The sequence below is a fragment of the Lemur catta genome, chromosome 3, assembly GCF_020740605.2.
Source record: "Lemur catta isolate mLemCat1 chromosome 3, mLemCat1.pri, whole genome shotgun sequence".
Taxonomy (NCBI): domain Eukaryota; kingdom Metazoa; phylum Chordata; class Mammalia; order Primates; family Lemuridae; genus Lemur; species Lemur catta.
In genome coordinates this window covers 54,832,903-54,857,662 of record NC_059130.1, presented here as the reverse complement: position 1 = coordinate 54,857,662, position 24,760 = coordinate 54,832,903, and the positions used below count along the sequence as shown (strand labels likewise).

Below are 24,760 nucleotides of genomic sequence, written 5' to 3'. Positions count from 1 at the left end.
AAGGTAATAAGGATCCTAAAAGGCTACTCCCCAGTGTATATGACAGATAACTTGAGAGGTAGTATAATGCAGTGGAAAAAAAGATTAGCTTTGGAACCACAAAGAACTGAGTTCAAATGGAATCATTTCCACTTACCAGCCATACTATCTTCATGAAGTCACATCATCTCTTTAGGGCTCAGTTACTTCTATACCTGTAAAATGGGGGAAATAGCTCATTGGGTTGTTGTGAAAATTAAATAAGATCTCAAATATAAACTACTGAGCTTACGACAGGTGCTCCCTAAATATTCATTCTCTTCCTCCACCGAGACTAAACCTTGATTCTTCATCAAATTCAGCCTGTGTGTGCACACAACCTAAGTAAATATATTTTCAATGGCAACTGTTTGAACCCACTAACTAGCAAGTTTAAAATCATTTGGAAACCAAGTTTGTGATCTAGGGGAATTTAAAGTTGCTGACATAGAGTCTTTTTCAGAACTGAGAAAGTTGATCCTTTGGAAACTGGAATGGCTTCATGTCCCTCACATTTTCCACCATGCTGGCCTGGCTGTTTATTTATTAATGATTTCCATCATGAAACCATTGTTATCTCAGCTTCCTCTGATGGCCTAAAAGCACACAAGATTATCATTTTCCAACAAGAGCACAAAGCATCTAAATGCCTGTGCTTCCCACGACGTTATCGTTTTATTAATAGCTGTTCTGCCAATCCGTCTATAATGGCCTTTTCAGTTAGACATGCACACAGTCATGTAACAGTCGTGTGATTGCTGCATTTTTACCAGTATAAATATTAAAATCTCTGACAGATTGCTAATGAGCTGCTGTTGGAATTACAGAGTAGTCTGTTATCATTTGTCCATTCACAGTTTCCTCACCAACCCATCTGTGCTCAGAACACAGCCACCGCAGTGCGTGCAGGCTGGGACAGTTTCTCCATTTACACCTTTTGCCTTCAGAGGCCTCTGGGAAAGCCTGTCCCTAATTAAAGATTTTAACAAACATATTGCCAGCTTCCTAACACTGTTATTAAACTGCTCTCTTTTGTTAGAAAAGGTGCTGTTTGTCAGCAGTTTGTGGATTTAGATATTTAGTGTGTTGTTTCTGGAGCCCAGCAAAATATTTGTGTTTTTAGAATAATTCAATTAGTATGGTGTGCATGTATCTACCTGTATGCACAATAAATACACATGGCACACAGGCTATCAAAGTCCTGTGTAATTATTCAGGCTTACAAGGACAGACAAAGAAACACGGTGTTTCTGTGGACACAAAGACTTCTCTACAAAACAGGGTAGATTTGAACATTCTAAGGTCGGGACTATTAAAACAAAATGATCAGATTGAGATCATGGCTTAGGTAATTTGGGGCAAGGGCAAAGCACCTTTCAACCGAAATATTGGTATAATTAAGGTACATTGAAAAGGAATCTGATGTACCTGGTAGAATATGCCTCGCTGAGAGAACAGTGTTCCCTTACCATAAAGGTGTAACTATTGAGCCATGGTTCGCAGTCAGTATGGGTGTGGTTGGGGCCAGGTGGAGAAGGGGGGCATGGGGTCAACCGAGGAGCCTCTATATGTCCTCTCTCACCCCCACCATCAAATCTGCCCAGTTGGGAATCGCTGCACCAGACCTCCGAGGGAAGGAGAGAGACACCGGAGCTGAGAGCCTGCTGCTCCACAAAAGGCTCTCCAGTCACTCTTCTTGGAAATGGGCTCATCTCCACTCTCCCCAGGGTGAGCACAGAGAGGGGTAGCCCCTCTGGTAGCAAAACATGAAAGGTTTTCCAGACTAAAGTGACACATTAGAAAATCTGAAAGAGCCTGAGGTCTTCACTGTCAAGGCAGGAATAATAATTAACTCCCAGGGATTCATCACCTTGGAGATCAGAAGGCGGCTCTGAATGCTGCTTTGGAGACATTTCCACCAGTGGCACTGTGACACTGAGGAACTTTGAGATGCATCTTCCACTGTGGAAGCTTTGTGGCCACCTATTGCTTTGAAATTTTAATGTAGGTTTTGATACTTTGATTTAATTATTGAATCAAATACAAGCAAGTCTGAGGGAGATGCCACAAATCATACAGCCTGATCCTTGTTCTGAAGGAATTTGCACACTTGAGAGATAATACACATACATAGAAACCATACGCTCTGCCTAACACCACAGGGTGGCCAATGCAAGAGCCAGATGACTGGCAAAGGTGCAGGGGAGTTCAAGGCCAGAGACATCACTTCTACAGAGGACAAGTTAGGAAAGTCTTCCAGAGGAGGTAGAACCAACACCAAATTGTGAAAGATGTGTGGGATGTAGTTGAGAGAGGGGCAGAGGACATTGTGAGCTGGGAAGGTGCTGGGAAAGGACAAGGAATATTTGGGGAACCTTAAATAGGCTGCTTTGGCTAGAGCAGAGGTTTGTGACGGGTTATTGAGGAAGCAAGGTTTCAAGGGCCATTCTGTCAAGGCTAAGTATCTGTACTTAATCTTTTTTTTTTTTTTTTTTTGAGACAGAGTCTCACTCTGTTGCCCTGAGTAGCGTGCCATGGCGTCAACCTGGCTCACTGCAACCTCAGACTCCTGGGCTCAAGCAATCCTCCTGCCTCAGCCTCCCAAGTAGCTGGGACTCCAGCTAATTTTTTATATTTTTAGTAGAGACAGAGTCTTACTCTTGCGCAGGCTGGTCTCAAATTCCTGAGCTCAGGGATCCTTCCACCTCAGCCTCCCAGAGTGCTAGCATTACTGGCATAAGCCACCATGCCCTGCCAGCTGCAGGATTTTTGTACATACTTTATCAAGTTGAGGAAGTTACCCTCTATTCCTAGTTTGCTAAGAGGCTTTTTTTTTTTGTCATAGATTAGTATTGGATTTTATCAAATGCTTTTTCTGCATCTATTGACATGATCATGTGATTTTCTTCTTTAGCCTGTTGGTGTGATGGGTTACATTAACTGATTTTCAAATGTTGAACCAACCTTGCATACCTGGGGTAAATCTCACTTGGTCATGGTATATAATTCTTTTTGTACATTGTTGGATTCGATTTGCTAATATTTTGTTGAGGGTTTTTGCATCTATGTTCATGAGAGATATTGGTCTGTAGTTTTCTTGTACTGTTTTTATCTGGTTTTGGTAGTAGGGTAATGCTGGCCTTATAGAATGAGTCAGGAGGTATTTTTTCTGCTTCTATCTTCTGAAAGAGACTGTAGACAATTGGTATAATTTCTTCCTCAAATGTTTGGTAGAATTCATTAGTGAACCCATTTGGGTCTGGTGCTTTCTGTTTAGGGAGGTTATTCATTATTGATTCAATTCCTTTAATAAGTGCAGGACTATTCAGATTGTCCTTTTCTTCTCGTGTGAGTTCTGGCAGATTGTATCTTTCAAAAAATTGTTATATTTCATATAGGTAATCAAATTTATGGGCATAGAGTAGTTAATAGTATAATAGTATTTTTTATTATCCTTTTAATGTCTATGGAATCTGTAGTAATGTCTTCCTTTTCATTTATAATATTAGTAATTTATGTCATATCTTTTTGTTTTCTTAGCCTTGTTCTGGCCAGGGTTATTGACTTTAGTGATCTTTTTAAAGAACTAGTTTTTGGTTTTGTTGATTTTCTCTATTGATATCTTATTTTCAACTTCATTGATTTCTGCTCTAGTTTTTACTATTTCTCTTTTTTCTGCTTATTTTGGATTTAATTTGCTCTTCTTTTTCTAGTCTCCTAAAGTGGATGCTTAGATGATTGATTTTGGATTCTTCTTCTTTTCTAATATCTGCATTCAAAGCTATAAATTTCCCTATAAGCACTGCTTTCACTACCTCCCACAAATTGTACTAAGTACACATTCTGTTGTCCTTAACAAGGCCTGCCTTCAAGAAGAACTATTTTACCAGAGCCTAACCTATTGGGGTTTTGACAAACTAACCAACCTGGGAATGGGAAATATCTAACTCCAATCCCCTCTAGCCTCCCTGTTGGGGAGGAGACTGAGAACCATTTGTGAAGTTCATAGCCTAGAGGCACTAAAGGCATAAGCTCACTAAAATATTTTAAATTTCATTTCATTTAATTAAAATATTTTTAAATTTCTCTTGAGATTATTTCTTTGACCCATGATTTATTTAGGAGTGTTGTTTAATCTCCAAGTATCAGAGATTCTTTTCTCAGCTGTGTCCAGTCTACTGAGCCCATCAATGACATTCTTCATTTCTGTTAGAGTTTCTGTTCTCTAGCATTTCTCTTTGATCCTTCTTAGAGCTTCTCTCTCTCTGTTTATCCATCTGTTCCTGCATGTTATCTACTTTTTTCCCTTAGCTCCCTTAGCACATTAATAATAGTTGTTTTAAACTCATAGTCTAATTATTTCAACAATCCTGCCATATTTGAGCCAGGTTCTGATGCTTGCTCTGTCTCTTTAGTGTTTTGTTGGATTTTGGTTTTGGGGGGCTTTTTTTGGTTTTGTTTTGTTTGGCCTTTCAGTATTCCTTGTAAGATTTCTTTCTTTCTTTCTTTCTTTCTTTCTTTCTTTCTTTCTTTCTTTCTTTCTTTCTTTCTTTCTTTCTTTCTTTCTTTCTTCCTTCCTTCCTTCCTTCCTTCCTTCCTTCCTTCCTTTCTTTCTTTATTTCTTTCTTTCTCTTTCTTTCTTTTTTTTTAAAAAATCTGGACATGATATACTAGGTGAGAGGAACTGCAGTAAATAGACCTTTAGTGACGTGGTAACAAGGTGTTGGGGGTGGCAAGATGTCCAGGGTATGAATGACTAAGCACTCCATAGTCCTATGGTTATGTTTCAATCTTTAGTGAGCTTATGCCTTTAGTGCCTCTAGGCTATGAACTTCACAAATGGTTCTCAGTCTCCTCCCCAACAGGGAGGCTAGAGGGGATTGGAGTTAGATATTTCCCATTCCCAGGTTGGTTAGTTTGTCAAAACCCCAATAGGTTAGGCTCTGGTAAAATAGTTCTTCTTGAAGGCAGGCCTTGTTAAGGACAACAGAATGTGTTGGCATATTTCAAGATAGCAAGAGCATGAGATTTTTCTCCAGTCTTCACTGTGAGGACGTGCTAGAGCTCCAGGAAATAAAATTCATAAAAGTGTGGACAGAGTTTTTAACTCATAGACTTGTCCACATCGAGCTTTTAGCAACTAATCAGTTACAGCTCAGGTTTCCTACCCCAGTACTTGTTTCTGTGGAGGTTTCTGGTCAAAGTAAGTTGTGAGTCTCTGTTTCTCTGATTTTGATGGCAGTGGTTTGACCTGTGAGACAGATCTAAGAACAGTTGTTTATTTTTCAGCTTGTTCAGCTTTTTACTTATTAGACTAGAGTGGCTACTTCTATGCTCTTTACATGCCAGACAGGAAACCAGAAGTCTGTACTTTATTTTTTAGGCAGCATGGAGTGATCAAAGAAGAATGAGTAAATAGGTTGGTTAACTGGATGGTGGGTTAGATTTTAACAGGAAGATAATATGATTAAAAGTTATTATGTAATGGATTTTGGAGCCTAGGCAGCTAAGGCAGCTCTGCTGTCTTGCCTGGTCTCACAAGTCTGGAGGTTGGCTGGTTGTCAGCTGATCCTAGATGGCCAAGACTGGGACAACTGGGATGACTTGGAGCTGATCAATAGGTCTTTCTTCCTCCCATAGGCTTGCCTGGACATGTTTTCCTTGATGGCCACGGGAGAGAACAAGAGTGCAAACAGAAATGTGCAGGTGTTTCTTTAAGCTTTGATTTGTATCACATCTGATATCATCTTATTAGCCAAAGCAAGCCACATGGCTGAGCTCAGAATCAAGGGGTGCTGTTCAGGACAAGTTGGAAATCCACATCTGGAAACAGTCTGAAATACAATACTATGACCAAAAGTGAAAAGGCATAGCCACATTTGGGAGGAAAAACAAAGGATGAATCTTCAGGAATAGGTGTCCATAGGCCTGGGCAATTAGGATAACTGTGGTGTCATTGATGGAAGCAAGGAGACCAGGAACATTGGTGGCTTAGGGACAGATGGCTAAATGTCCACTCCATCTGGACCTCTAGCCTAATCTCTGGGTGTTTCATGAAAAGGATGAGACAGAGTGTTCAATGACTGTTCTCAGCATGGCACAAAACAGGGTATTTAATAATCATCCAAACCAGGGTTTTCATTTGGAAAACTTGCTGTTGCTTACCATTTCTTCTATATCAGGGATGTTCATTCTATAAAAAAGTCTTGGAGAAAAGACTCCCCAATAACCTTGTTTCCAGGGAAGACATTTATCCAGGGCTCTGTGACACACTTGGCCACAGCCCCAGTGGAGAGGTGATTATTCTTATAATTGTAACGAACCTGGGCTACAAGCGGGCAGAGGTCAGAGCAATGGAGAGGTTTTTACCCAATCTCATGGCTTCCGTTTTTACAGTGTTCAGTCTAATGGGTGTTCTATCTCTTGCACTAGAAGAATCCCAAGATGCAACCCCAAGGAAGACTCTCTTGGCCTATTAGCTTAAGTAACTGCCAGACAAACAAAATAGCAAATTTCCCGTGTAGAATGATTTAGTGCAGTGAGACTAGGAAAAATAATGAAGGTATTTGTTTATGCCTGCTTACAACATTCCTTGTAGGCAAAAAGGGGAAGAAAACATCATTCTAAGCCTGCAAAGGCAGCCAGCCAGTGCAGGCTCATCAAAAATATGCATTTGCTTTTGTAGTCAAAAAGTGTGAGTTTGCTCTGCTTCACCTCCTGGCCTGGGCTTCTATGATATCCATGTAATTTAAATGAAAAAGTCGTCCTAGGGAGCCATCACATTTCAAAGAAGTGACCCTTTTTGGATGTTGAAAGGATTCCCAGTGTTTGGGTTCACTCCCAGGTGAGGCGGTGTTACAGAGTTCTTGAGATGTCATCCAGAGAAACAGACCTTGGAAAGTCTAAACAGAAGTTGTTTACCTTGTCTCTTTGCTTGTTGTGCAAATGGGACTCAGCTTTGTAGAGTAAACAAGCACAATTCAAGCTCAGTCTGAGTCACAATTCACCATTGCTGTCAGTCAAACTCTGACAAAAGAGGAGTGTTTCTTCATTCTTGGAGTGGCCTGACTGCCACCATGATCTTAGTAGCTAAGATGCCCGTAGCATCCTCAAAACTGATCTCAAGCTGGTTGGGCTCAGCTTCAAGGGGCAATTTGGGTGAGGCACTTTACTCCCTGTTCTTTCTCCTAAGGGACTGGTTCTTCTGAGTGCCCCCATTTACACCCATACCTCCAAACGGAACTCCTGATCCTCCTGGGAACAGAACCACTCAGGCAACCGTCCAATCACAGTTTCGTGTTTCAGGCTGCATTCAGACGTGGATTTCCAACCCATCCTGAACCTTGTACATCTTTACCCCACCCTAGAGCCACTACTGTCCTAGCATGCCCTACTGGCACATAATGAGTGAGGTCTGTTAAGAAAAGTGCCCCTAGAGTCACTTTCCAGACAACTGAACTAAAGAAGGCCCTTTCTTCATGCAGTATTCAGCCTCCAGGAACTGTTTTTGTGGCACAGGGCTTTATGTACTTTCTCAACTACTCAACTGCAAATATTCTTTCTCCCTTTCACCTGCCAAATTAGGTTTAAAGAGAGGGTGCCTGACTCCTGGATCCTAGGAAGGTGTTAAATGTCTCCGCTGCTAGAAATCCAGCTAGAGACATTAACACCTACCTCCTGGCTCAAGAGTGGGTGTTAATGTTTCTGCTGCCAGGACATCTTTCATCCAGGGCCTTTCCCCCAGCCAGCGCTCAGCTGGTGCCAGGGCCAGGGAAAGCAAGTCAAACCAGACTGTCCTGACAGTGGCAATCCTCGGTTGGTGAATACTAAACCAACAAGTCCATCTTTTTAAGCATTTCCAAAGCACTCCAAGCAGAAGACAGTTCCAAAGACCAAGAATATACAGTCCATAAAAATGCTGCTTTTACTAATAATAAACTTACATAGCATTTCTAATTTACCAAAGCATTTTCACATCAAAATAACACAAATCTTTTCTTGAAGGTTTATTTAATATACTTAACTTTTAACCACAACCCTGAGAGGCAGATATTGTTGTTCTCATTTTACAGATGACTTAACAGGTTCAGAGAGTGTAAACAGTGGGCACCCATCACATGGCTTTCTGTGTGGCTGCCAAGTCCTTGCCCTTAACCACAAGTCCCTACTGGATTGTGGGATCCTAACAATAACCTTGCGAGAGTGCTCGGGCAGATGCTATTTTACAGACCATAAATTGGGGCATTTTGACCAAGAACAAAAAGTAGAAGATGTTGGTTTGAGCCCGAGTCCAACAAGTCTCAGACTAATGTACTTTCTACCAGATGACACAGCCAATGATCACTCTGAAAGCATGATGTTTTCCCTAAGCCTTCATCATTCAGCTACCCAAAATTACAGACAACATATATTTTCTGAACTATTACCATGCATCAAGCACTGTGTTGGATGTGAAATATCAAATAAATAATGAATCAGACATAAAGCGCTTGCCCTTGAGTTGCTTACATCTGATAGAAGGCACATGGGCAGGCTTAAAGGCAACTCTAATACAGGTCAGAAGAGCAGTCACTGCCATTTCTATGATTTTCAGATGATGGTAAGTAACGTTTGAAGGGGGTTGAGATTTATTTCCCCACCAGGGAAATATATCGTTGTCTGAGTATGTGGAAGGGACCCATTCACTAAGCTGATCTCTACACTCCAGTATCTCACTGAAAACCCATGAAGATTTCTATATCTACAAAATCCAAAGTATTTTACCACAAAAAGAGAAGTAGCTTGTAAATGGAGTTTTGGTCAAACCAGCTGTACACTAGGTACCCAAATAGTTGATGAAGGAAAGTTTCTTCATCAAAATAGTCTAGCTAAAAAAATGGGAATGAGATGATAGAATTATCACCATTTTGCAATTTCTTTTTTTTTTTTTTGGAAACAGAGTCTCCCTCTGTTGCCCTGGCTAGAGTATCATGGCATCACCATAGCTCACTGCAACCTCAAACTCCTGGGTTCAAGCAATCCTCCTGCCTCAGCCTCCTGAGTAGGTGGGCCTTCAAAGCATGTGCCACCATGCCCGGCTAGTTTTTCTATTTTAGTTGCTTGGCTAATTTCTATTTTCTATTTTTAGTAAAGATGGAGTCTCACTCTTGCTGAGACTGGTGTTGAACTCCTGAGCTCAAGCGATCCTCCTGCCTTGGCCTCCTTGAGTGCTAGGATTCCAGGCAGGAGCCACCTCGCCCGGCCCAATTTGCAATTCTTGATAAAATAATAGATTTAAGCTATGATAGTCAACTCTTGCTAACATCACACACAAAAAAAAAAGATACACAAAAAGAGAGACAGACATTATGTGCCTCCTGATAGAAGAACACAATGCCACCTAGGAAGCAGTCTTGCCAAAAAATCCAAAACTGAACTTAATCAAGATTTTAGATCTAACTACTGGCCCCCAGGAAATACAGGAGACAGAGAAATATGTTAAATGATACCACAAGATGCAATTAGTAACATCCCGCATGTAGGAAACTCTACTGGACAAATGAATGGGTTTCTATAACAAATAAATTATAATGGGGGAAAAATACTGGGAAGAGGAGCTTATAGATGAAGAGATGTACCACCCAATGCAATAGGTGGACCTTCTCTGAATCCTGATTCATACAAACCAAATGTAAGGTGTATATGTGTGCTGAGGCCTTGTACATAGTGCATATCTAAATATCCTGCCGACTCCTGACCATTTAGAATTATGAGACATTTGAAACCCTAACCAACCAATCAACCAGCGAAAACTTTTAAATTGCTTTTCTTCCATACCTTAGATTTTAAAACGTGGGGGAGGGGAAGAGGGGTTTGGGGAAAGCTATATCCTTCTTAGGATATTTTTTAATAGTTGTATGCAACCTTTAAATTATAATTGCATATTTGTAATTTCCAGTAAGCTAACAAAAGTCATAGTCATTTTCTAAAAATCAAGCAAAACAAACAAAAACAGTCATATATTATGTGCTTCAGGAAAACATGCTACTTGTATAGAAGTCACTTTTGATTATTTTTACAGTGAAAAATCCCTTTATAAAGTAGAGAGCTTGAGTTTGGGTTTGCCTACAGTTTGAGCTTAGCATCTCAAGTGGGGCTCGCCTGTGGATCCTCAGGAACCAAGTCCACTCTTGTCCTTCCCACCTGCTATCCCACAGTAGGAAACCAGAGGGTTCTTGTTATCACTCTCGACTCTTGTAAATGTATCCTTGGAGTGTTTGACTTGAAAACCTCCCAGTCTCTTACGTTGTCCGATGGCTCTGAGACAGGCCTTGCCAGGGCAGGGTCTTCTAGAGAGGCTCCTCGGTTTGGACAGAAGCCCCCCAGATAACAGCAACTGCTCACAGGACAATAGAACTGTAGTGCTTCACTGCAAAGCGCTTTTCATCCTTGAGCACTTAAGGGGGTAACCTTAATGAGCACAAAATATTCATCTCTAATAAGAACATGCTGTCATAATCACCCTCCATGTGATAAATATCCTAGAGATTTTCTCTTTGTTAGGTTAATGCTTTTCCACAAGATAATTTAACCAATTCTCTAAAAAATAATCACACCTTATCAGGCCCCAATATAGTAATATGGTGGTGTTCTTTGTTTTTTTTTTTAATGTTTTGAATCTTGCCTTAAACAAATCCCATCCAAATAAATGCTCCCTTTTTTAGTTGGCACCGAAGCTTGTGTTGCTCATTGTAATCAAGCTCCCAGTTGGCTAACTCCTCATCTAACAGTATGTTTTCTGATTTCATTTGAACAAAATTTATCATCCACAAGCAAAGACAGAAAATGTGTGAATGTCTAAAGCTTATGTAAATTAGGAGGCCATGCACGCTATTCCTAAAAATAGTAGATAATTATACGCATTTCTTCCCCATACAATAATTATAGGCCTCCTGTCATCTTTTCTATTCTGTATAAGGTCACAGTAGTATTATACAAAATTTACAGTATATTACAAGTTAAAAACACAATAATTAGCAACTGTGCATCTTCAGCACCAGTGATGAATGTTCACAGTAAAAGTTTAAAAAAAAAGTGCATTATTTGTTTTATGTGGACAGTACACACGTAAATTTAATCATCAACTCCTGCTACCCAATAGGCAATATTCTCGCACTATTATAATGCTATTTGCCAAGTTCATAGTACACCCTTGGGCTGAATTCATCCTTAACGAAGAGACAGGAAGCCAAATCTCTCACATCATCTCAACCAGGTGTACCATATTATTTTAAATTTAATAATTCTGTTGAACATATTGAATGATAATGAGCAAGCTTAGAGAAAGTACCAAGGATTATTTTCACCATTATGATCAACGTCTGAATCAGGAAAAAAGAAATCCTCTCACTAAATAATGTGGGGAATTCAGAGGTTTGCTTGGCATGGGTTTTTTTTTCCTCTTGCTTGTTTATATCATTCATTGAGAGGAAAAAAAGCTAGGGATATTATCCTTCAATGGGAGGAAAAAAAGTAATTTAATGAAAAAGAAAGTTTATCCTGAGCTCTTAATTATCCATACTAATGGGAACGAAGAGGCACAGATAATACAAAATGACAAAAAGAACTATACAAAAAGAACTATCATTTCTATTTGCTAAGGAAAAAGTCAGAGGACCATACATCCTCACTTCACCCTGCCCAGTTCTGTCATGCTGTCAAAAATAGTTATGAAGTGTGAAGATTTGGCAAGAATGGGGCAAGAGAAGGTAATTCAGATGCAAAGACCAGCATCCCAGCAGGAACTAAGAATTAGTCAGAGCAACCATTTGGCTTTGTCTTTAAAAGCAACTGATTGACTGAGTGACCATCTTAACCATTTCCCTCCTGAGCAGAACAGTATGTTTAGAGATTAAGAATGTAGTCTGGAGTCAGACTTTCTTGGTTCAAATCCCAGTGCTGTTCTTCTCTAGCACTATGACCGTAGATGTACCCTTTCTGTGCTTCAGTTTTCTCATCTATAAAATGGGGAAAGTAACAGTTGTGAGCACTAAAAGAACATATAAGTGAAATATATAACCACTATGTGATTAAATGTTCCATAGCCACTAAGAGTTGCCATGGAGCCAGACTTCAATCCATTTGAAGCCATTACGCTGGAATTTTCTTCATAGCAGTATCAAACCCCACTATCATGAAGGCAATCTCATCTTCTTGCTGGCCAGTCCTTAAAGGAAACATGTAAAATATGCCTTCTGATTAAGACTGCAAGCTTTGAGATCAAGTAAGTCAACAACACAGAGATCTCTCTCTTCAGCCAGGACCTCTGTTTTGAGCTTCCAGCTAGCCCATCCAACTGCCTAGTTGACATCTCCCCTTGGATATTTCTCAGGCCCTGCAAACACAACTGATCTCATCATCTTCCTTCATAAACCTACTTCTCTTGCTTCCGTCTTCAATGAGCAATACCACCAGAGGAGGGTCATCCTTTACTCTCTATTCCCTTAACCCTGACATCCAATCCATTAAGAGAGAACACCTTTACTGCTTCCTAGCATGCATTCCTCCGTTTGGCCTTCTCCACCTGGGGAACCATGTGGTTTCAGAAAAGCAAAGCTCATGACTTAGGCTAAGTCAGTCAGAACATTCCATCTTTCTAGTCTCAATGACTTGTTCAGAAATGGGGATGAGACTTAAGTTGGTTCTACCAGAGTGAGACTTGAGACTTGTGCTAGGAATGCTGGGACTGAAGATACTCTCTTTCAAACAGGACGTAAAAGATGAAGCATGTAACCTTGGAGCTGCCGGTGGCCACCTTGTGAGCATGGGGGAAATCCTTTTAAAATAAAACGTATATGGCAGAAGGTAAATAGAAACCACTCCTCTAGAAACTTCACTGAACTTTGCCTGCACCCAGCCTTATCTCCACATATTGCAGTTACATAAGCTAATAAATCCCCCCTACTTTTAAGTCAGTTCCTACTACCTGCAATTGAAGCATTCCAATTGACTCAAGCAATAGGTCCACCTGCTAAATATCTCTGACATCCATTCACTTCTATCTCCTCCACCACCACCCTCGTCCAAACTACCATTGTTTCCTGCCTGGACTATTGCAGTTGCCTTCTAATTAGTCCTCTTGCTTCCTTAGATGTCCCCCTCCCCACTCTGTTCTCCACAGTCAGCATGATCTTTTGAAAAATTTAAATATGATTAAATCACTTCCCAGCTTAAAGTCCTTTAATGACTTCTTGTTGGGAGTAGGTTAAGTCTGTACCCTAACAAAGCCTTCTAGGCCCTGTGTGATGTGGCCCCTTCCTTCTTCATCATCACCTTGTGTGATTCCCCTTTGGTGTCTGAACTTCACACACAGTTACCTTTTTGCAGTTCTTTTGGTGAAGACACACATGTCCTTTTCTGCCTCGGGTCTTTTGTACAAGCTGTTCCATGTGCCTAGGACACCCTGTCTCCCAGACACTGACCGTGTCCCCCACAATGCCCTTGCACTTACCTCATGCTGTGGAGCCTGTGGTGTTCCTCATGGGAGCCTCCAGTTACAGGGCCCTGTCACATGCTCCCCTTGTGCTGTGTGTCCCTCCTTCACAGCAGTGTCACACTTCTGATTACTTATTTCACTGTTTCCCCCACATCTGTCTTCTTCCATGGAGGATCATCACCTAGCCTGGCACAGGTCTGAAACATAGCAGGCCCTCAATTAATGGGTTAATAAAATACTTGAAATAAGTACAGATTCTGTCTAGGCTACTTTTTAGCTTTTTAACCCTGGGCAAACTACTTAACCTCCTTGAGCTTCTGTTTCTTCATCTTTAAAAAATGCAAATGGTAATACCCACCTCACAGGGCTATTTGAGGATTAAATTAAATTAAATCTGGAAATATAGCAAATGGTTAACAAAATTCTAGTGTATTAGTCAGTGTTCTCCAGAGAAACAGAACCAATAGAAAAATACTATGTATATGCTCTCTGAAAGCTGAGACCCAGGAAAGCTGGTGACGTAATTCAGTCATTCAGTCTGAAGCCTGAAGTCCAAGCCCGAAGGTCTGAGCACCAGGGAGCCAACGATGTAAGTCCCAGTCTGAGTCTGAAAGCCCTAGACTCAAGAGTGCCAATGTCTGAGGGCACAAGACATTCCAGCTCAGAGAGATGGGTGGAATTTGCCTTTTCTCTGCTTTTTCGTTCGATTTGGGCCCTCAGGGGAGTGGATGATGCCCACCCACATTAGTGAGAGTGATCTTCTTTACTCAGGCTACGCATTCAAGTGCTAATCTCTTCCAGAAACGTTCTCACAGATACATCCAGAAATGTTTTGCCAACTATCTGGGCATCTGTCAGCCCAGTCAAGTTGACACATAAAAATAACCATCACATCTAGTGAGTAGGATATCCCAAGTCAGGGATCTCTCCAGGTCTCAGAAGGTGAAATTGAACCCTGAGAATTAGGAGCTTTATAAAAGAACCTAAATGTCCAATAAAGCTGGAGTGAGAGAGTGAGTTTCCACTGTGAGAGGTTCCTTGAAAGTCCCCCAAATTCAAAGGAGCTGGAAGAACTTGTAAGCAAAACACCAGGTCAGGGCATTTGGCCCTCTGTATCCGCAGGTTCTGCATCCTCAGATTCAACCAACTAGAGATCGAAAATATGCAAAAAGATAAAGATACAAAATAATACAAATAAAAAATACAATATAACAAAAATACAGTAAAATTAAAAATAAAGTATAACAACTATTGTCAGAGTTTACATACAATCTACATTGTATTAGGTATTATAAGTAATCTAGAGATGATTTAAAATAGATATGGGAGGGTGTATATCAGTTATAATCAAATCCCTTGCCATTTTATTTTATTATTATTTTTTTTTAAATGTGGAACGCTTCACAAATTTGCATGTCATCCTTGCGCAGGGGCCATGCTAATCTTCTCTGTATCGTTCCAATTTTAGTATATGTGCTGCTGAAGTGAGCACCCATGCCATTTTATATAAGGGACTTGAGCATCCTCAGATTTTGATGTCCGAGGGGGCATCCTGGAACCAATCCCCTGAGGATAGCGAGGATGACTGTATGCACATTATGATTCCATATATACATCTGGAAGGACAAATGGTGAGTTTTAGTTTGTTGTTTTAATATACTTTATATTTTTCTATATTATATTTGAATATGAACAAAATACATTGTCCTTTTAAGAAAATGAAAATGATTGTGACAAATTAATACTTCGTGCTTTAGGAAAAATGAATTGGTGAACCGTCATGCTTACTCTTCTAAGTAAATAGCAAGAATGATTAGTGCCTGTTCTCTGTGGCAACACCTCAAAATGTCAAGGCTGAACTTCAGTGCCGGGATACCTTTACCCAATTTTAAAGTCACCAACAAATATACTGTGGATCCTTCCCCTGGATCCAATTATATGATTGATCTCTTACCTCAAACTGAGTACTGCATTAACAAATTTTTCTACATTCTCTTATTTCATTCACTCTTCAAACTCTAAAGTATGTACCATCATTTACATTTTAGAGATGAGAAAACTGAGTCCTCAGTTCTCTCTGACTTCGACACACAATGTCTTTCTCCATAGCATTTCTAGTTTGTGATTAGCTTTTCCTTGTTTGTTTAATATCCTCACCAGATGGTAAGTTCCTTGAGGGCAGGCGTCCAATTTGTTTTGTGTACCTTTTGCAAGAACCCAGAATAATGCCTGCTACATACTTGCTGTTCGTTGTTTAATATTTATTTGTTGAATAAATGAATGAATGGATGCCTTGATTTGATAGAGCAGTTAGATGAGAGTTCAGTTATTTGAAATAAAACAATATACAAGTTAAACTAAACTTCCAGAAAGGCCTGGTTTTCTCTTTAGCCCAGCGGTATTTAAATATCTGAGAACTGATCAGGGATATGCCAACAGCCCATTAAAGAACTGGTGTTCAATGTTTAAAGCCCTGCTCTCCCTCAAGTCCTGAACGGCTGTTTGGTTTCTGCAGAGCATCCTCCATGGAGCCGCAAGGCCCTCATTTGTATTAGAAGTGAGAGCTAGTTCTAAAGTCAACTTAGATAGGACAAATATGTTCTTTTGACTTAATGACATAACATTTTATCAGCCACATAAAAAATAAAATATATGTGTTCATTTGCTATTTGAGGAGCTTTTTCAACGTGTATGCAGGAGCTATGTCAGCTGCTAACTGGTGATCCTTTTTTGACACCCTTTCCCAAGAGTATTGCATAGATAAACATACTCTATTTGAACAAGACCAGTGACAGCAAAATTGCTTGCTTGTCTCTAAAAAGACTCTAATAATGTGCACCAAGGGAGAGGCCCATGGTCTGACAGAATTTTTTTCCCCAGTGTAAACCATAAAATCCATTTCAATAGCCAGAATGAAGCAGTTTAAAGTGCATCCCTAGTTAATTACATCCAAAGAGTAATAATAAAATCAACTATTAAATTTTAGAACTTCCTCTTTAAAGTATTAAATATTTGGAAACTGCAATGCAGTTAAATTCCTCTCAGAACAATGCTTTCCCTTGCTTAAGCCAGCCTATAAGAATACTTATGCAAACCCTTTCAGTGTGCTAGAGAGTGTATTTTTCCTGTGAAGGAATATTTCAAATAAACCCTTGGTGCTGCCAGATGTCTGTGGTTTGTTAAATAACCAACAGTGCAATAGGCACATTCACTTAATAAGAGAATATAACTGAGTCACAAATCCTCTATAATAATTGACAGTACATGACCAAAAAAATTGTAAATCCCAAACCAAAAGGTTGTTTGTGCCCTATTCCCATGTTTGGGGCCTTGACTCAGTTGCCTCAGCAGGTTTCAAGATTTAGGCATTATCTGGCCTTTAAAATTTGGCCCTTGATAATGTCAGTCTACACCAAGGGAAAGGCACTTGCTGCTCATTGAAGCACAAGTCCGTACTAGACCAGGATGAAAGAACTGGGTTCTGTGGAAATCATCCAGGAAACGGTGGCTTTGGCTCCTGGCACAGGGTTTGATTAGGTAGCAAGGAATCTGCTCCCTTTGGTACCTTCACTCTCAGATACACGAAGATTTAAACTGGCCGGTAGAAGAGAATTCAGAATGTGATCTTCCAAGGCTGAAGGCAGTGGCTGCCAGTACTTATCTACCCCAGTGCAATTTGTTTCTCCTTAATTTCCGATTTGAAAAGCTGACTCTGTCTCCATGAATAAAGGGGAGAGTGAGGACTCCTTCCTAAAGAGGCACTGGAGCACGTACGTCACACTGAAGCCAGCCTACTAGCTTCTCATGGATCCTGGAGGAGAATGGAAAACTTGCTGCCCTCTTCAAATATAGAGGTTCCATTCTGGGAACATCTTGCTGGACAACTTTAGAAAATAGTTCTGTCTATAAACTCACTGTATTATAGAACAGATAACAGGCTGAACTTACATCACAAGGAAGCCCACCCGGAAATATCTCTGGCAGAGGGCAAACAGAAGCTTCCAGGACAACGGGAAGCAGAAATGATATCATGATCCTCACAGCCACTGCCCATCTCCCAGTGGGCCTCACGCACCTGCCTCTGCAAAGCCAGATGCAAATAAATAACAGATCACACTCATGAGAGACAAAGAGGCAGGCTCCTGCCCAAAAGTCCCCAAGGAGGGGAGAATGGAGGTGCCTGCTGCCTCCTCTCAGGCACTGGACATGGGGCTTCGGACAGAGAGCAGAAGTGGATGGCCCTTTGCAGGGTTTTACTCTGGGACCAAATGCTTAGCTAAGCAATGCAAAAATGATTCATAGTTATAATTATGCTCTTGCTTTACGAAGAAAGTAACTGAGGTAATGCTATATCCAGGACAATTCTTGGGAAAAGAAAGAAGGAAGGGAATTTGGCTTTAAGCGGTCTCAGCCTAAATTCTCAATTAAATGTTTATTAAGAGCATAATAGATGCCCAGTATGAAGATATAATGAAAAACAAGCCATAAATAGTCCTGCTTTCCAAGGACATGCTCACCTAGTCTTAGCCACAGATAATATGCCATTCATTTGTGCCAGCTGCTAGAACAGAGCTAGATACAGGGGAGGCACGTAGGAGAGACTGGTACCTTGATTCAGGAGCTCATGGAAGGCTTCACTGAGGAGGAGTCATTTAGACTGACCTCATAAAGACACAGATGTTTACCAGGTGGACATAGGATGAGGCAGGGAGTGTTTCAGGAAGAAACAACTCAGACAGTTTAAAACATCTCAGGTGTTCATGGACCTAGAAGCAGTTCAGCATGGTTGGAGTGAGTCTAGCAGGAAGGTGCCAATATGTACCCGCACACTTAGTGTTCTGTGTGGCATGACAAATTGGGAAGGGGCGAGTCTGCAGAGGTTGCATCATGAAGGACCTTGTATTCCAAGCAATGTTGTTCGGATTTGATCCTATAAATAACAAAGAACCACAAAGGACTCTAAATAGATCAAAACTGGGCTTTAAAAAGATCGTTAGAAGGAATGGGTTGCAGGAGGCCAAACTTGGAAACAGAGACCAGTTGAGAAGCTATTCATTCATTCATCCTTTTTCTGTTAGAGACAAGGTCTCGCTATGTTGTCCAGGCTGCACTGCAGTGGCTACTCACAGGTGCAATCTCACTACTGATCAGCACGGGAGTTTTGACATGCTCGGTCTCAACCTGGACTGGGTCACCCCTCCTTACACAACCGGGTGGTCCCCTGCTTCCAGGAGCTCACCATATTGATGCTAAATTTAGGGTAGATATCCTGAAAGCATAGCGCACAACAGCCCAGATCACCCAGACTCAAGAAATCCTCCTGCCTCAGCCTCTGGAGTAGCTGGGACTATAGGTGCAGGCCACCACACCCAGCCGTCATCAGTGCTCAGTGTTTTTGAGCACTGATGATGTACCAGGCCCCTTGCAGAGGCACCTTGAGAGAGTAGTCGAGTCATGATAGTGATGGGGATTAAGGTGAGAGAGATTTAGGAGCATCCACAGAACTTCTTACATGAGCAGTAGCATGTGAACAGTGTAGTAGGCTTGGGAGATTTCTGTTCTCTTTCTATATTCATTTGCGTCCAGAGACAAGTTCTTCTCCATCTGTCATCATCCTCATCATGTATCAAAACTTGCTCTCAAGTAAGTGTAACCTAAGGTTTAGTAGGTTACTCCTCCCAGAAGCATCTGCCTTGAAGCAGTAATCAGGAAACTTGAGTCACTAGAAGGAAGGACATTCTGATGGTAAATTTCCAGGAACTCAGTAAAAAGGAAGCTTTTAATTCAGATCTCCTTCACATAAGAGGGTATCTGCACCACTCCTCAGGACAACCCTGGATTCCAGGCAAAGCAGTGGATAACCAGTTCTGATTTTGGTGCCCTCACTCCCGGAGCCCAATCTCCCAGGTCCCAGAACTCCTTTCTCTTGCCCAGCATGCATGCACACATAGTAGTCATGCAGGGTCCTTATCCCAAGACATTTTTTTTCCAACACAGAATCAAATCTTTCTGCCTGGTAACAATGATATGCTTTACGAAAGCAATTCCAGAAATCTTTCAGTTGTCTCATTAGAGAGGCAGATCCAGGCCAAGCGTTTCCTGAGAGGGCAAACTGTTCTTGGAGTAAAAACGATCTCAGGATTTGAAGATTCTGGTGTGAACTGATTCACCTTCCCTCTTCTCAAAATCTCCCTGTCATTTCCCTCCTTTCTTCCTCACCACCAGTCTCTCAGCCCCTCCCAAGGCCAAGCCCTTTTTTCACTTATACTGTAGATACTGGCTGAATATAACTAACTAACTCCTTTAGGAATTGCTTTCTTAAAACATTTCTTTTTCTTTTATTTATTTTTATTCTCTTTTTATTTTCTCTTTTGTTTATTTTCTCTCTTGCTTTCATGTTCCTTGTCTCCCTCTCCACTGACTCCTTCCATTCCATCTATGACTTTGCTTATTACCCCTCCTCTCCTTTCCAACCTGACATCCTCTTAAGTCCCTATCGGGTCATTGTCCTTCCATGCAGCAGTGTTCCTTACCTCCCATATCCTTTTATATTATCTCCATGCAATCTTACTTCTGCCCAACTACAGTCCTCTCCACCCCCAGCTCTCCTGAAACTGCTTCTTTAAAGATTTCTGATAACTTTCCTATTGCCAGATTCGGCTACAGTCCTAGTGGTCTGTTGTAGGTGAAAATGGCATGGATTTTAAGACATTTGGAATTTGCCATCCGACTAGATAAGTAATATTTGTGAAGTCCTAAATGGCTCTGTTCCTGTTTTGTCATCTACAAAATGGGCATAATAATGGTCCTGACCCTCTCTATCCCACTGGATTAAAGTGAGATATATATAAATGGGCCTCATAAACTATAAATTGCACTTAAATTATTAGGTGTTATTATTGTCATGTTTACCCTTCCTAGCAATTGGCTCTGCTGACCACTCAATCCTTCTTGCAGTTCTTGGTCTGAGCTCCTGCTAGATGATCCTGTCTTCTTTCTTTCTCTGCATTCTCATTTTATCCCACAACTTCAGCTCTCCCTTACATACAAATCTTCAGCTCTATCCTGATGCCTGTCTAGAAGTCTTGACTCAAACTTTGATCTGTACTAACCGAAAAGGATGAAAACTGAACCCATTTTCTTATTTCTCAAGACTGAGAAGGCTTCTTTGTTTTCTTTTGAAGCTACCATCATTCTCCTGCTGTATCTTCCAAGATCAGAGACCAAATATTTTATGTTCTCTGGATGTCTACTAAGTTTAAGCAGTGAAATAGCCTATGCCAGTGTTATCAGTTATCTACTGCTGTGTATCACATGACCCAAAAACTTAAGGTTTAATTCAGTAACTATTAGGTTCAATTCAACTGCACTCACAGGTGTTTCTGTGATCAGCTGCTGGTCAGCTGGGTAGCTTTACTTTTGGGGTTGGCTGACTGTTGCCGAGGGAAAGGGAGATACTGGGCCACATGTCTATCATAATCTAGCAAACTAGCCTAGGCTCATTCACAGGTGGTTCGGGGTTTCAAGAGTAGCACAAGATTGAATCTGAGCTGGCTTTTGAAAAATAAAAATAAAAAATAATAGCAGCCAGAGAGCAAGCCCTGATGATACTCAAGCATTTTTCAAGTCTCTGCCATGACATGTGTGCTACTGTCTCAATAGCCAAAGCAAATCACATGGCCAAGATCAGGGTGAGTGTTGGTAGGGTATAGCAAAGGACACAGATACAAGAAAGAAAAAATTGTGGACATTTTTGCAATGACCACAATTAGTCAACCTGAACATCTAATCTACAAGTGTCAATTTTTCTGGTGTGGACTGTCCCTGGAAAACCCCCTGCACTGAGCATTCATGAAAAAGCTGCATTAAAGATCTCTGTATTTGTCAAGGTTCTCCAAAGAAACAGAATAGGATATAGTTGTATAGGATATATATGTATGTATATATTTCATATTTGTGTGTGTGTGTATATACATATGTACACCCTATATGAGATTTATTATAAGGAACTGGCTCATACAATTACGGAGGCTAAATCCCATGATCTGCTGGCTGCAAGCTAGAGACCGAGGAAAGCCACTGGTGTAGTTCTGGGAACCAGAAGGCTGATGGTGTAAGTCTCAGTCAACAGCAGGAGAAAACTGATAGCTCCTCTCAGGCAATCAGACAGAGTGAATTCTCCCTTCCTTTGCCTTTTTGTTCTATTCAGGGTTTCAATGGATTGGATGATGCCCACCTACACTGAGGCAGGCAATCTGCTTTTCTCAGTCCACTGATACAAATGCTAATCTCATCCAGAAACACCCTCACAGGCACACCTAGAAATGATGTTTAATCTGGGCATCCCATACCCCAGTCAAGCTGACATAACATTAACTATCCCAGTCCCTCATGAGTGCTAATCAGCCCTTGCTTGCCCAGCCCTTTCTGAAATGTTTGCTGGAAAAGCAATATCATTGCTTGCTAAACACTCTGTCATGAAATACTAAGGATCACTTCCTTATAACATGCATTCCCTCATTACATGTTATAAAAGGCTAATACTACACAAGCCAGATACAAAGCCTCAGGGACATACAGGAGGCATCTCATCAAGATAATCTTGTCTCCCAACATGAAGACTCAGCCCAGGGCTCAACCCAGCCCAAAGTTGGCAAAAAGTCCCTGAGTAACTACAAAAGTCATGTAGACACTACTGCCCGAGGACCAGGCCAGGCCACAGCTCACAAATAAGTTACATGTGTGTTGTTTTGTTGTGTCCCCTGGAGGGCCACACTCCGTGAAAGTTGGGGTTTATGGGAAGAGAATGGTGAGCAAGGCAAAGCATACAAGGAGAATAGAATGGTTCCTGACCTCAGACATCGCATCAGCATTGGAAAGACAGGGAAGAGGGATCACTGACCCACACACTGCTGGAGCCAAAGCTAACAAGTACGGTGCCACAGAGAGCTGCTGTGGGTCTTCGCAAATGTGAGTGCTCTTGGTAGGTCAGAGTTGTCAAGGGAGGCATCGGGGGAAAGGCAGGATTTGAAATAGATCTTGAAAGAAGAAGAGAGAAGTTTCTAGGCTTGGACGAGAGCATAAAAGGAGAGATGAGTGTGGTGAAGACCAGTAAAGCTGGCTAGGCTGGAATAAAAGGCTCCATTGGCAGGGAGGACAATAAGAGATAAGTCTGGATGAATAATATGGGACCAGATATGGCTGCTTTGACTGTTTGCATGATAGTATCTTAGTTTAACAAGGAATCAATCTTCTTATGATCTTGATGAGAGAATAAGCAAAGTGTTCTATGAAGAAGATTAATATGGTGACACTGAATTATAGGAAAAGGAAATGAAACAAGGGATACTAGTTAGGAGACTATTACAGCAATCTAAGAGTGGTCCAGATAAGTTAGAACAAAGACTAGAAAGAAGGGGCATATCCCAGAAACATTGTAGAAGAAAGATTCAGATATCCACTCCAGATTAATCTATATCCCAGAGTTCAGTTCTGGGGATTTGTCCATTCCTTGTAGATGGAGAACAATTTGCCAAGAGGGGTAACGATTTCAATGTAGAACACCAAGGCAGATAAATTCACATTCTCCAAGCAAAGAATTTTGGGGACTTTTTTTTCTGATTGACTAGGAGAAATTTCTCAGTCTCTCCCTTTCTATACATTTAAATGTAGCTCACAGATTATCATGGAGTTGAGATGAAAATGTACCATTTTTGAGACTTAATCTATAGTCAGTCAAGATATGGTGTTAGGTTATGTGTTTAATCCCAGCCTAACAGGTAATAGTAACCAACTTTTAAATACAGTTACTCAACATTCACAGCAACCCTGTAAAGTTAGTATCAGTATTACATGAATCAGTATTATTTCCAGTTTACGATCAAGGTAACTTGGAGAGGTGAAGCTACTTTCTAAGACCACTCAGTTAGTAAAAAATAGAACAGAAATTTGAATTCAGGTCTTTTGACTTCAAAGCTCATGCTCTTTCCCCAGCACCACTGAATTTTCAGTCCAACACAGCAAAGCAGAGGTTTGTTCTCTTTAAAGAATCGGAATTAAAGGATCAGAATTTTAGGTGTTTGTTCTCTTTAAAGGATCAGAATTTTAGGATATAGGCTGATGAGTCTTGACATTTCCTTAATGTAACAAGTTAAGTCTTTATTTAAGAGAGAGAACAACTTGTGATTTTCTTCCACTGGTGGGCTAGACAGATAATAAAAATGATAGCAAAGGTTATTAAAATTTATATGGAGACTAGCACAGATTGGAATAACTACAAAGTGAATTCTTTAAGCTGCAATAGAAAAGTGGTGAAATAGCACAATATGAAAGAAAACTCTCCTTTAGCTTTAGACGCCTAAATATGCCATCAAAAGACTGCTCAATTCTCAAATGCCGGTATTTTCTGACTCCTATAGAACCTATTCTTATTGCAAAATATCAAAGTCAGTGGGATGGTAGGTGTCCCAAAATGTCTTAATTCAGAGAATTAGTGTTAACTGAGCCTGATTAGCTCCATTTATCTCTAATTAATTACCTTTATCTAATTAGACACTTTGTTTCCGGTAGACATGGAGTCAAGTAGACTAGATTATTAGTGTAGTCATTGTGTCTTTACAAAATCCTGAAATTAATGAAACGTGCAAAAGAATCTGCAGTTCTAATTGCACAGGTGTTGCCTTATGGCAAAGCTTTATCATCTGATTACACCAAGGGGTTATTAGTGACTTTTTATATAGAGGATGAGCCTATGAAATGTACCTTAGCAACAGCTCATTAGTTTAGGGTTGTTACTGTATTATTTATTACATTCAGCCTTCCCCATTATCTAGATTGATTCATGGACCTATATATTTTTTCTCTCCTCTGTGCAGAAAAGATAAAATAAACCATCGTTATGAAGAGTCCAGATGCAATGTGGAAAAATACAAAATCTGTTCATCAGCTACAATTTGACTTTTTAAGATAGAAAGCTCTAAAGTTAGATGAGATCAGAATCAAATTTATGATTATTTTCTATGGGAAAAGAACCAATTTAAAATTACTGAAGAGTATGGAATGATTCATATATGTGATAAAAAAATATGTGGCTGTCCTAATATCTTCACATAACTGAACTGGCACGCCAAGGTGTATGGAAGAAAAAAGCGTAATGTTTTTACAGTAAGATATATTTGTATTTATTTATTTTCACTCCATATCTTTCCAAAATGGGTTGACAAGATATGATCTCTATACATGTTCATTGACAACATTTATAAAAATCCA

At 40.5% G+C, this 24,760-nt stretch overlaps 1 non-coding gene across 1 annotated transcript; it reads right to left on the bottom strand.

Moving 5' to 3' along the window:
* Window positions 1-14,877: 14,877 nt before the first annotated feature.
* On the bottom strand, window positions 14,878-14,984 carry LOC123636130. The gene has a single exon (XR_006734341.1). It is a non-coding gene; the product is annotated as a U6 spliceosomal RNA (small nuclear RNA).
* Window positions 14,985-24,760: the final 9,776 nt, after the last annotated feature.